The 13725-nt window shown below is 32.5% G+C and overlaps 1 long non-coding RNA gene across 1 annotated transcript; it reads left to right on the top strand.

The window, feature by feature from the left end:
* Window positions 1-3103: 3103 nt before the first annotated feature.
* Window positions 3104-4273, top strand: LOC133821515 (uncharacterized). The gene is made up of 3 exons (XR_009887637.1): window positions 3104-3391; window positions 3709-3774; window positions 4102-4273. It is a non-coding gene; the product is annotated as an uncharacterized LOC133821515 (long non-coding RNA).
* Window positions 4274-13725: the final 9452 nt, after the last annotated feature.

Below are 13725 nucleotides of genomic sequence, written 5' to 3'. Positions count from 1 at the left end.
CAAAATTCACCATAGCCACTTCCAAACATCAAAACTCAACAGAAACCAGTTAAACATCAAAGTTAAAGCTTAGAATTTATACCTTTGATGGAACTTTGACCTCAAGCTATCTCTAGACCTCCTTGGCTTCCTCTTCCTCAACCCTTGGCTCCAACTTCCCTAGAGTTTCCCATCAACACAACTTAGATATCTTTGCTAAACACCAAAACCAGAATTGAAGGAATTACAGAATTTTACCTCAAGTGATGGCCTAACCTTGCTAAATCCTTATCAAATCCTCAAGCTTAGCTCAGAAACCTTGTGACTTAATTGACCTAGCTCCCCTCTGAATTTTGCTCCAAGAAAACACCCAGAAATGGTGAAGGAGATCACAAACCGACCCAAGAGAATACAACTCTGTTTTCCCTTCCTTTTTCTCTTTTCTTTCTTTTCCTTCTTTTCTCTCTCTCAGACTTCTACACTTTTCTACTATTTCCACTAACATAAAGCCTCAGTAATTCCCATTTTTAGAAAGCCAAATGACCTTAATGCCCTCCCCTTTATTTCTAACCCTTTAATCCACTTAAGGGCATTTTAGTCATTTTACCCAATTCCCGCTAATTCCTCGAGTGTCGCCAATATTTACCGCTTAATTCCCAATACTCAACTAATCACCAATTATATTCCTTGATGTCAAAATAGGCCCCAATATACTCACTAAATTCCCATTTATACCCCTAGGCTCACCCCGAGCCGAGTATAAATCCCCGCCATGACTTTTTTGCTAATCTGCTCACTAGGATCGTCTCGAGTCACAGATCACAGATATATCCACATAATAATGTGGTATCGACAATTATCACATATATCAATACAGTTATGCCCATAATGGCCAAAATTACGATTATGCCCTTCTAACCTAATCAGGGCCTACATGCATACTAATACACATAGTCATGCATCTCAGATATTCAAATAGTCATATAACATGCTTTAAATCATAATCATGCATCTTAATCATTAAAGTCACACATAATTCCCATTATGCCCTCCAGGCACACTAATCAAGGCCCTTAGGCCTTATTAGTGAATTTGGGTCGTTACATATTCTATGCTCTCTAGATTAATATTAATATTGGTTTTGGCTATATAGAGTGATTGGTAGGGAAATAGAAGTTATTGACTCTAGCAATAAATCAGTATTTCTGACTTTAGATTTTTTTAATATAATCTGATTCTGATTCTGAAACTTTGCTACCTTCTTGTGAGAGTATACATGGCTCTGAAACATCAGAAGACAGGAAACCAAAGTTAGCTGTATTTAAACAAAAGTTAATGGCAGAATGCTTCACACTATCAAGACTGAGGTTCTATATATTAGGGTTTTTATTGTTTTCTTTTGGCTCTCAAAAAATATACTATGTTGGCTAATTTAAAGTTTATATATTTATACATGATTTGAGAAAATGTTTTGTGTGTGTTATGCAGGTTTGTAGCCGTGATGGTGGTGGTGGTGAGGGTTCGTGGTAGTGGCTCAAAGGGCAAAGGGTGGTGTCTTCTTCATATCAATGTCTGGGTTGTTGAGTGATGCCGAGATAAGATTTTATTTTCATTTAAAAATGGGTTTGTAAACTTGATTATTTTACTTTTGAGAATAACTTGTGTGTTTCATATTTGTTTATGTTTTGAGTTTACTGATTATTTTTAAAGATTTATCTATGGTTGAGTATGTTAAATCTTTTATTTTGAATTTACTGCATATTTTTATACAAATTTATGTGTGTTTTTTCATAAACACATGTTTGCATAATAATCTATGAAGTTTTTTCTGATTCTCTTGATGTGATAATGTGTGCATAGAATCTGTTTGATTAAATTCCTGAATGACTTGTATTTTCTTTAACAGATTGCTTCATCCTTCCTAGTAGTACACATTGCTGCTCTGTTAAGTCCAGACCTCATCTGATGCACTTGCTGTTTTTTTTAATGTTTCATTTGAAGTCTGTTCAATAGTTAAGATAAAAGTGTGTTGGCTTGGTGTGATTATGTGTAAATTTCCCTATCAATTTACTTCAGGAACTTTCATATCTTATAAAAATTATCTATACATATGCATACACACTTTAAAATCTTGCAAGCCTACTGGTACACATTATGCCTAATTCGAAATCTCAAATATGTATAACTTCCTTGTTGTATAGTATGCAAGTAATGATCAAGAGGACAAGTATTCCTTTGTTATGTTTGTAAGTTTGTATCATGTATCATGTATTAGGGTCTTAGTTTTGAAGGTTAGTATAGGCTGGTTATTTATTTAGAATATTTGAAAATGTCTAATTTTAAAATCCCTAACCACTTTTTGTGATTTAAATATTCCTTTCAGACTCTGTTTGGGGACTTGTCTTGAGGTGTCATTGATTTTCAATTTTTGTTTTCACTTTTCACCCATGTTTGGATCTAATAAAACCTTGTACTTTTTCTTATTCGCGTGTTATTTGATTGAACTGAAACTTGGTTGTGCATTTTGTTTTTATTGATGGGTTAGCTGACCTATGTTTAAAGCTTTGGCCATCAACATAACATGGTGGTATTACTTGTTTTGGTTCATCAACTTCGCTAATGGCATATCCACTAATTAAATATCTATGAGTTGAGTACTCAAGTCTCAGAGCATCTTATTAATTTAAGTATTACTAGTAAATTGTTGTTTAAATCTGATTTCAATTTGGCTGGTGCCTTGTTACTTAATGAAATTCTTTGATGATATTTCTTATGAAGAGTCTAAACATGTGCTCTAACTATCTTTGATAGACAATGCTCTGTTGAGGTTAGGTTTCTTCATTCATGTTTTGTCTAGTGCAACTTAAGCAGTTTATTCATTTTAGGCTTGTTGTTCAGAAACTTTAACCCAAGTATCCTGCACTAGGAATTAAAATCATTGAAGAGAAACCATTCGTTTGAGCAGCTTTTTATTTACACTTTAATTGTAAACATGTTTAATTTATTAAGTATGTTTGACAGTGGTTATTGTAATCCTAATGATGACTAAGTAATTATATTGCATTTATATAGTAAATACAAGAGGTGCACAAGAAAGCAAGGTAATCCTAGTGATGACTAAGCTTTGACTCTGCTGTATGAACTTACTTATGTCAATATGATCTTCTGCTTTAGTGGCAGCTATGATTATGGCAGTGAAAACATTTGATAACTACTGAATTAAAATTGGATTTTTTTTTGTCGATAATAGATACTTGTGGCATACTTTGAATTCTTTAGTTTGGACTATTAGGAACTGGTGTAGTGCTATGAATGTATGGCCTGCCCTTATTGTTGAGACAAACAATGCTTCTGATCTCCATGGATATACTGTCAGGGCTTTATACAGGGCATTCTAACATCATCTGAACAGGTGGGCTTTTTATTTCCCTTGTGCACACTATAAATGATTAATGGAAAGATTGTAGTACTTTTAATACTACAAATTTTATCAATTAAGTGGTAGCTGCTAAATCTGTTATGGTTTCTATGAATCTGTTAGTCTTACTCTAATTTTTAGTTCATTATAAGTGATGTATTCTCTTTTTCTATTTAACACTTCTATATATTGCAATACAGTTCAGTTCATAAATTCTCTATCCTCTCTGATTTTCTCATTCACTTTCATTTCTGAATTTAACTGTTTGTTTTGTGGAAAATTCATATGCTTAGATTTTTCTTTCTTAATAGGCTGATATGACCATGTTAGAAGACGAACTACCAACAAAAAGATGACTTTCATCAGCCCTTGTCAAGGTATAAAGAAGAAAGTCTTCTGTTGTGCTTTAGAATTATGCTGCTGAATGTTTTTTTCATTTTCATTAAGTTTTAGGTATTGATGGAGTACTCTGTTTGGCAGTGGAATTTTCTCTCCGTTCATCTCTTAGCTTATTATTTTAAGTTGCATGTTTTGTTTCTTTAGTCGTTGTTTTGCATGGTAGTACATCTTGCTATACCCTGCTGTTTCGTCAAGTTTTGGAGTTATTACAAATTTAATTTAAACTTTATATGCTTACAGGTGGAAACTAGCTTAAGTCTTATGTTCTTAATAATAAAAGGACTTTTTTTTTTTACAATGTGCAGGTATATTGAGATGATTTCTTTGGAGCAATTCTTGACAACATTTGTAGTTGAGGCCTTTAGAATGGAAGAATATATTTCACTAATTTTTGTATACATTTCTTGTTTTGTATTTAGTGATAAAGGAATCTGAATTGGGCATAAATTATGTTGTAATATGATTTCTTAAGCCTCAACTAGTAGACTAAATATTGTAATTACATTTGAGTAATTAATAAAAATCTATTTATGTTACCTTATTTGGCTTCAACTTTCGTATTTGTTTTCCTAGTTTTGTGTAAGTAAAAAAGGATTATGTTTCTCTAAGCTAATATAACACATGTGTTATACTAAAGTGCAGTATAACACAAATAATGTGTTATACTAAAGTGTAGTATAACACAAAAAATGTGTTATACTAAACTATAGTATAACACAAAAAATGTGTTATACTAAAGTGTAGTATAACTCAAAAAATGTGTTATACTAAAGTGTAGTATAACACAAATTTATAAGTATTGAAATATGTTATATAATCGACTGTAAATAACATAATTAAACACTTATCTATTTATTAAAATAACATAGAAATTGTGTTATCGTTGACAGTATAATAACACACCTGTATAACAATGATAAAGTGTTATGTATAGTACCCTGACCTACGATAACATAGTCGGTCTTAACACATCAAAAAGTGTTATGGTATGTTTTGATAACACATTTTTGGTGTTATTAAAAGCATTTTTTCTTGTAGTGGAGGCATGTGTACATGACCTCAAGTTTCAAGTCGTACACACATTTATCTACTTCAAGCTCATCATACAAAATTTCAACCAGTTGCTCGTAAGTCACGTTCTTCTCCAAAGAGAGAACTTTATTTTTAGCATCTCGAAAAATCCAATCCTTATATTCAAGTTTACAAACACCATTGTATGCAAAAAAAAATATAGAAACAGTCAAATCTGTATTGACAAAAAAAAACAAAACAAAAAGGTCAAAAATTTAATAACATAAAAAAACTACAAAATATTAAGTTCCATCGAGGATCGTCGAGTCTAATTGAGGTGGCCAAGTTTGGGAAATTTTGTCTAATTATTGAGGTCCATCGAGCTTCATCGAGGTGGTCGTCTATAGGACACTACCGGTCCATATCGAGGTCCATTGAGGACAATCGAGCCTAATCAAGGTGGCCAAGCATGGGAAATTTTCTCTACATATCGAGGTTAATCAAGGTTGTCATCTATAGGACATTCAAGGCTAATCGAGGTTGCCAAGTATGAGAAATTTTGTCTACACATTGAGGTCCATCGAGGACCATCAATTTTAATCGATGTGGTCATCTATAGGACACTACAGGTCCCTATCGAGGTCCACCGAGGACAATCGAGGCTAATCGAGGTGTTCCGTTCCTAATCTACATTGAGGCATGTCGAGGTACATCGAGGACCATCGAGGCATGCCAAGTTTCATCGAAACTTATCGAGGCAGACAAAGAACCCAGAAAAAAACCCAAAAATACTCAGAACTAATCCGAACGTTAAATAGTAAAAAAAATCCAAAATGCAGACAGAGATTTGTTTGAAATAGTTAAAGCAATGTAAATAAAAAAGTTTCCGCACTACATATAACGAAAATATACTTACCCATTAGATTTGCATCACTAGTTCCCAAACCCAAAATGGAGTTTCTTTCCTTGATAGGATTCAAAACTTGCCCAAAGAACCACTTCAAATCTCAGATTAGATGAGCTCCAAAATTATTATAGATCAAGAGAATACATGGTGACTGCCTTGTTTTTTTGAGTCAGAGAGCTTGAGAGAAGAGAAAAACTGAGAGATGGAGAGAGAAGACAATATCAGAAAAAAAGATGGCAATTTATGTTAGGGGCATTTTGAGAATCTAGGAGAGTACTAGCATAAAATGGTGATGTTTAATTAGCATGGAATAATTTTGCTATAGGACCCCCTTTTATGCATCAATAGTCAAATTTCCCTATATATATTTATTTTTATTTGTATTAAAAAAAATGTGTATTTCCTTTTATTTTAATTAAGATTTAAAAAGTTAACTTATATTTTTCTTTTTTTATTTAAAAAATAGATATTTTTTATTAAGAATTAAAAAGTTGTTTTTAAAAATAAATTTAAATAGAAATTTTATTTTATATATTTATTTTTAATCTTTTTTAAATGTGTGTTTCTATTTATTTTAATTAATATTTAAAAAGTTAATTTTTTTAGAATATATTTTTATTTTGTATTGTTGTAAATATTTTTTTATATAATTTCTTTTCTTTTTTTATTTAAAAAATAGTAATTTTTTTTGGTGAAGATTTAAAAAGTGTTTGTTTTAATAAATTTAAATAGTAAGTTAGTTTAGTAATTTGATCAAATTATATAATCTTTTAGTAGAGAATATATTGTATTTATATATGAGTTTATACATTTTTATACCCTGTGTTTTGGCTCATTACCTATTTGGACTCTGTGTTTTGACAAATTATTTTTTAGACCCTGTATTTTGTAAAATAGTTCAAATAGGCCCCTAATCCTGATTTTGATGAACAAAAAATTGAATATAACAACACATTTCTTAGGCAGAATGACTGTATTTTTGTTTTGAGTTGTTAATTTGATGAATTTTTTGTGATTTTAGTTCAAAAAACTTTGATCAAAACCGGGTTTAGGGGTCTATTTGAATTATTTTAGAAAATATAGGGTCCAAAGAGTAATTTATCAAAACATAGGGTCCAAATACGTAATGAGGCAAAACACAAGGTCTAAAAAGACATAAACCCTTTATATATCTCTTTTTAATATAGTTATTTGTATTTTTTTTCTATTTTTTTAAAAAGTGCGTTTCTTTTTATTTTGGTATAGATTTAAAAATTGAGTTTCTTTTTTTGAAATAAATTTAAAAGTGAGTTAGTTTAATAACTTTCATCAAACTATTATGTTGTAGTGAGAATATATTTTAATTTTTTTATTTTTTTGGCTAAGATTTAAATAGTGGTTTTTAAAAAAAAAAAAGGTTAAATGGTGAGTTAGTTTAATAAATTTGATCAAATTATATTATAGTATAGTGGAGAATATATTTTAGTTATATATCTCTTTTTATTATTTTTTAATATTATTAATTACACTTGATAAAAAAAATTAAATAATTATTTAATCAATTATTACTATATCTATAACTATTATAAAAGAGTAAATATTTTTTTTTTATTTAAAAAAGGTGTATTTCTTTTTATTTTGGTTAAGATTTAAAAAGTGAGTTTTTTTAAAAAAAAAATTTAACTGAGTTAGTTTAATAAATTTCATCAAATTATATTATTTTTCTAGTGAGAATATATTTTAGTTTTTTTATTTGGCTAAGATTTATATAGTGATTTTTTTAATAAATTTAAATGGGGAGTTAGTATAGTAAATTTGATCAAATTATATTATACTATAGTGGAAAATATACTTTAGCTATATACATCTCTTTTTTAATTTCTTTTAATATTATTAATTACACTTGATAAAAAAAATTAATTAATTATTTCATCACTTATTACTATTATATCATTCATACTTTATATCTATGTATCAATTCTCACTTCTCTATTGCTCTTTATTTTTGGTATTTATTTTGTAAATCCTAAAATTGGCATATTTTATAGAAATGTCTTTTTAATTAAAAGATCATTTTTACTTTCCCTTTATTGTGATTTTCGGAATTCACTTTCCCATTCTTGTGATTTTCGGATTATTTAGATTCCTTATTTAGCATGATTTTATCACAATATGTTTATAAAGGGAAGATATATCTTGTTTATTTAAAGAAAATATTATGTACTTACTCAAAATCGTTTCTGGAATATTTGACTTTAATTTTTCATGCAGCTCAAGATATTAAAATTCAGGAAACTGAATCTTTGATGTCATTAATAATTATTTCTGTCTTGAGCATTTTGATCCGACACAGGTATTAGTTGTCCCCACCAAAATCGTATCTGTCGGATCAGCAATCTTCTAAAAATGGCAATTCTTCATCAATCAAGAATATATTAAAATATTCTTGTTTTTATTAGTAGATTGTTTCTTAGCCTTTATGAGCATGAAATGGACTCTATAAATAGGTCTCTAAAGGCATTGAAAAAGAGTGAACTCTTAGATGCATAATTTGTGAGCGTTTTGTAATATTTGTGAAAGTTCCTTCTTTGTATTCAAGATCATAGTATTCACGTGATCTTGTGAAAAAATGAGTGTTTAGTTTTTGTGGTGAGTTTATACCACGTTCATGAGTGAATACACATTGTAATTTGAACACAACTTTTATAGTCTTCGGGAGAGGATTTTTACAAGCCTTGCATCGGGAGGATACAAGCACTCGCTGGTCATTGAAGGGAGTTCAAGTGGTTGAGTGTTTCAATCAAGATCAGATTAGTGAAGAGAAGTACAACAATGTTGCAGCAAAGCTCAAGAGGGAGTCTTGTTTTATTTAAGTCAATATTTTGTACTTATGATTCTTTATTAATTGGTTTTATTCTCTGGGCGTGGCCCCAAGGAGTAGGTTATCCGAAAGAGTTTCTGAACCTTGTAAAAATTTGTTGTGTTCTTTATTGTTTTTGCACTGTCTTTTTACTGTGTTCAGTTTCTGTCGTGCCAAGTTCGGATTCTGTCCCGATAGAACTGAAATCTGTTTACACATTTAATTACCATACCACACTTTAATTAAGTCATTAATTTGGTAATTACTAAAAATGGAATTTCAATTGATATCAGAGCGGATCACTCATTTTTTAGTGTGATCTTAGTTTATTCCGTTTGTTGTTCTTGTTCTGGCAATGTCTTTTTTCACAGAAGGAGGCTCCATAACTCACCCCCTTTACTCAATGATTCAAACTATCCATATTGGAAAGTCAGAATGAGAGCCTTCATCAAAAGATGCTTGGCAAATCCTTCAAAATCAATTTCAAGGAATTGCTGATGTTAAGTGTTCAAGGCTTGTTATGCTCACAACAAAATTTGAAAATGAATGAAAATGAAACTCTCACTGAATTTTATGAGAAATTGTCAGATATTGCTAAGGAATATTTTGCTCTTGGTGAGAAACTTGAAGAGAACATTTTGGTTCAAAAAATTGTTAGAGTTCTCCCTGACAGGTTTCAGACTAAGCTAACTGCAATTGAAGAAATAAAAGATCTCGACAAAATAAAAGTAGAAGAATTGATGGGCTCACTCTGAACTTTTGAACTAAACCAACAAATTAGACAAAAAGGTAAAACAGAAGAAATCAAGGAGAAATATATTGCCTTGAAATCTTCCAGAGAAAAGAAGGAAAGTTCGGACGATGAGGATGATGAGATGGCTTAGTTAACAAAAACTTTTCAAAAGTACATAAAGAAATTGGGAAACAAAAAGGCCATATCCAAAAACCAAAAAGGTAATTTTTCTAAACCCTTTGAGACTAATAAAAAGGGTATTCAGTGCAGGGAATGTGAATGATTTGGACACATTCAATCTGAGTGTGCAAATAGCTTAAAGAAAAAGAAAGTCATGGCAGCCACTTGGAGTGATCAAGACTCTGAACAGAGTGATGAGGAAGAAAACAGTGTTGCCTTAACCTCTGTTCACAAAGGTATGGTTTTTTACTTCAGTTGATTACAAGGATTTATTCTGCCTTAATAATCTTGTTCAGAATAATGAGAATTCTGACATTGACTCTGATAATTTTGACTTAGATTAGGAGTCATGGAAAGAGTCTTATAAAATAATGTATGATCAATGGCTGAAAGTTTGCTCTAAGAATCGATTAATGGCTAAAAATAATAAAAAATCTGTTGAAAAAAATTGAAGAACTTGAGATGATTTTTGCTTCCAAAAATGATGAAATTAATTCTTTGAGTAAAGAAATTGATCTTATGTAAAAAGGTGTCAAAATGCTTAATCCATGATCTGGAATTTTGGATGATATTTTCTCTACAGGAAAAAGGCTGGTGATTACAGTGGAATAGGATCTAATGGATCTGAATCCTCAAGAAAAACAGTTTTTGTTAAATCCATGAATTATCCAATTGTTGTGACAACTAACCCTTTTGCAGGAACAAGGAACTCTTCAGAGACCTCACAGTTGTCATATGTTCCAATAGATCTACAAATAAAGAAAATTTCTCCGAAGAGAAACATTGGACAATTTGTACCATTTTGTCATTTTTGTGGGATGAAAGGACACATAAGACCTAAGTGTTTTTCTTTGTTAAATTTGTTTAAAAAGAATTATGTTAAACACTTTGGTAGCATGAATCAATTCTTGACCGAAAGAAATTCAAAATGAAAAACAATATGGGTCAAGAAAGATAACTCTGTTTTCTTGGCTACCTTTACCTGTCATAAAATACATGCATCTAGTTCATGGTACTTTGATGCAGTTGTTCAAGACATATGACAGGTAATGCCAACATACTCACCAACTTCAAATCCTTGAAGTGTGGAGTAGTAACATTCAGGGATGGAATGACAGGAAATATTTTAGGTAAAGGTACTCTAAACATTGAAGGGTTACCAAAACTGAAAAATGTGCTTCTTGTTGATGGGCTGAAAGCCAACTTAATTAGCATAAGACAAATTTGTGACCAAGAATTTTTTGTTAATTTTTTGCATGATGAGTGTAATGTTGTAAATCAAAGTGGTGACATTGTTCTTAAAGTTTCTCGTTCTTTGGATAATTGTTACACACTCACACAAAAATTGACATGTCATGGGTCATCATCAAGTTTTAATAATACTGATTTGTGGCCAGAAAAACTTGGACATATAAATTTCAAAAACTTAAAAAAGATTGCTAAGGTAGGTCTCATCCGTGGTATACCCAAGTTGGGAAAGAATCACTTGGTAAGTGTGAATCATGCCAATTGGGAAAACAGTTGAAAATTTCCCATAAAGCATTATATGATATTAATACTTCAAATGTGTTGGAATTATTGCATATGGTGTAACGCCCTGGTTAACTCAGAACAGTTACGGTGAACCTAAAATTTAACTCGCTACCCAAGTTCTTTGGTTAAAAACGTGCTTCTAGGTATTATTACAGGCTAAGGTGAAAAACCAATCAAAAGGAAATGATATATTTTATTTAGAACATAAAACTGTTCATGGGCCCATAAGAAAGCATTTACAAGTTATTTACAACTCAAAATGGTCATTACTGTTTAAATTTACAACCCGCAAACCTAAGCGGCAAAAATAGGGTAAACCCCCTAGTTCCTCTGAGAACTCCTTGGCCGTGGTGGTCAAGCGGCCGCATATGTACACAGCACCACCTATGCTCTCCACTCAAGGCTGGGTGAGCTTTTCTTTCCCTTTACCTTCACCACATAGCACCCATGAGCCAAAGCCTAGCAAGAAACACACAACATAGAATGAATATAATGTCAACAATGATCATAATAATCATTCAGGACTTTCAGTCCAAAACAGATGAGTGACAGTCGCAAAAGTCACTAAGGTGGGTTCCGTTCCCTCTAGCCATGTGACGATAGGGTCACCTGGGCTTTATAAATAAGTGATCCTCTCACTAGCTTATCAAGATAGGTGCTCGATGAACTAGTCACCAATATAACCTATCGCATGAGCATAGAGTCACAACCGTGGGATTCCGCTCCCTAGCCGTGTGATATGTAGTCACCTAGGCCTTAGGCCCTAGCTCTGAGTAACTAGTCAAGTGCTTATAAGTTTCATCGACCTTAGGGTTGGTCCAACATTAATGTCCCTAGAGTCATTCACTCTGATATCGATTAGATCTAATCTTTTGTCGGCCCTGCATTCAGGACGCTTATGCCGTTTCTGACTCTCAGGTCAGTAATATGTGACCAGTGTCGTCCCTGACTAATCAGTGCCATACACAAGTAAGCAAGATCTACTAAGCATTTAATATGCAATCAATGTCCACATTTAATAACCAACATACCTCAGCAATCATGCATGTCATATACACAGGGTGTAGTTTTCTTACCTCAGATTCGAGCGAGAATTGGTATAAGAACGACCCTTAAGAACGATCAACCTTTAAACCTTTAGCGGCCACCTAGTCATAACCAAACACGGGACACCATCAATAAAATGAATAACAAAGGTTCCCGAACCAAGATCTAGCCTCCAAGACATCAAACCCCACTAATCCGGGTAGTAGGAACAATCCTGAGGCCTAAAACCAAGTTTCTGAGATCAAAACACACAAACAGCCTCAAAACCCTGCTTGAGCCACGACCCTAGCACCTAGATCCGCGGCCCCCAGCCATACCAGGAGCAAGGGCTGCGGCGCCCACTACCTAGGGTCGCAGCGCCCAAAATCCTCCACCAGCTTCTTCGAGCTTGGACCGCAGCGCCCAAGAACAGGGTCGTGGCCCCCACCCAGAAACCAGCCATAAACTCGATTTTCTTCATTCTAAACCTTCCAAAAACATACCTAAACACTTCCAAATCCAAAAATCAAAGTTCCCAAACATCCCAATGATCCAAAATCATCAAATCCCGAGGCTCAAACGAATCAAAAACTCAACGATTCACAAAATCAAATTCAAAGCTTAGAAACTCTAAAACTCAAAGCTTAAAGCTTAGATTACCTTTGATTGGGTTGTTTCTCGTTAAATCCTTCGGTCAAGAAGCTTCTAATCTTTCCTAGGATCACTATGCCTCGATCCTCGCTTGATTCCGACTCCTAGAACTTGAGATTCCTTCGAAATTGCCTCGAACGGTAAAAGGAACTAACGGGAAGAGAGAAAGGTGTTTTCTAACATACGGTTCTATCTGACGAGCTACTTCAAGCTTAAGTAACCTCAAATAAAACCTAATGCTCGGGGTCCCGAAAACACTCCCGGGGACATAATAGTCAAAACTTCCAGAATTTCCTCCTGATCTCAATAACTACCAATTTATCATCAAATAAACATTCTCATTACTCAATATCCCAATAAATGACCCCGTTATGACAAAATCGCTAATTTGAAATATAAGACCGTTTCATGCCGAATAGCTCGAATATATCTCCATAATAATGGAATCTCATCCATAAATCACAATATGCACCAAAATACACAAATATGCCCTCAACGGGCCAAATTACCAAAACACCCTAACAATCAAATGCGGACCCACATGCATGCATTTAACATCATATTATAATATAATTCACATAAACATGCATATAATCATTTAATGGCATAATTAAACAATTATGGCCCTCCCGGCCTACTAATCCAGCCATTAAACCGCATTAGGGATTTCAGGGCATTACATATGGATCTCATGGGTCCTATACAGGTTGAAAATATTAATGGTAAGAGATACACTTTTGTATGTATGGATGATTTTTCTAGATTTACTTTGGTAGATTTCTTAAGAGAAAAATCAGATACATTTGAAGCTTTTCAAACTCTATGTACAAGACTAAGAGTTGAAAAAAATTGTAACATTGGCAAGATTGTAAGAATACGAAGTGATCATGGTAAGGAGTTTGAAAATTATGTTTATGATGAATATTGTAAATCTTTTGGAATTTTGCATGAATTATCTGCACCAAAAACCCTAGAACAAAATGGGGTAGTGGAACAGAAAAATCGTACTTTGTAGGAAATGGCCACAGTTATTCTAAATAGCAAAAAAC

Source organism: Humulus lupulus, chromosome 3 (assembly GCF_963169125.1).
Source record: "Humulus lupulus chromosome 3, drHumLupu1.1, whole genome shotgun sequence".
Taxonomy (NCBI): Eukaryota; Viridiplantae; Streptophyta; class Magnoliopsida; order Rosales; family Cannabaceae; genus Humulus; species Humulus lupulus.
This window is presented reverse-complemented; position numbering and strand designations above follow the sequence as displayed.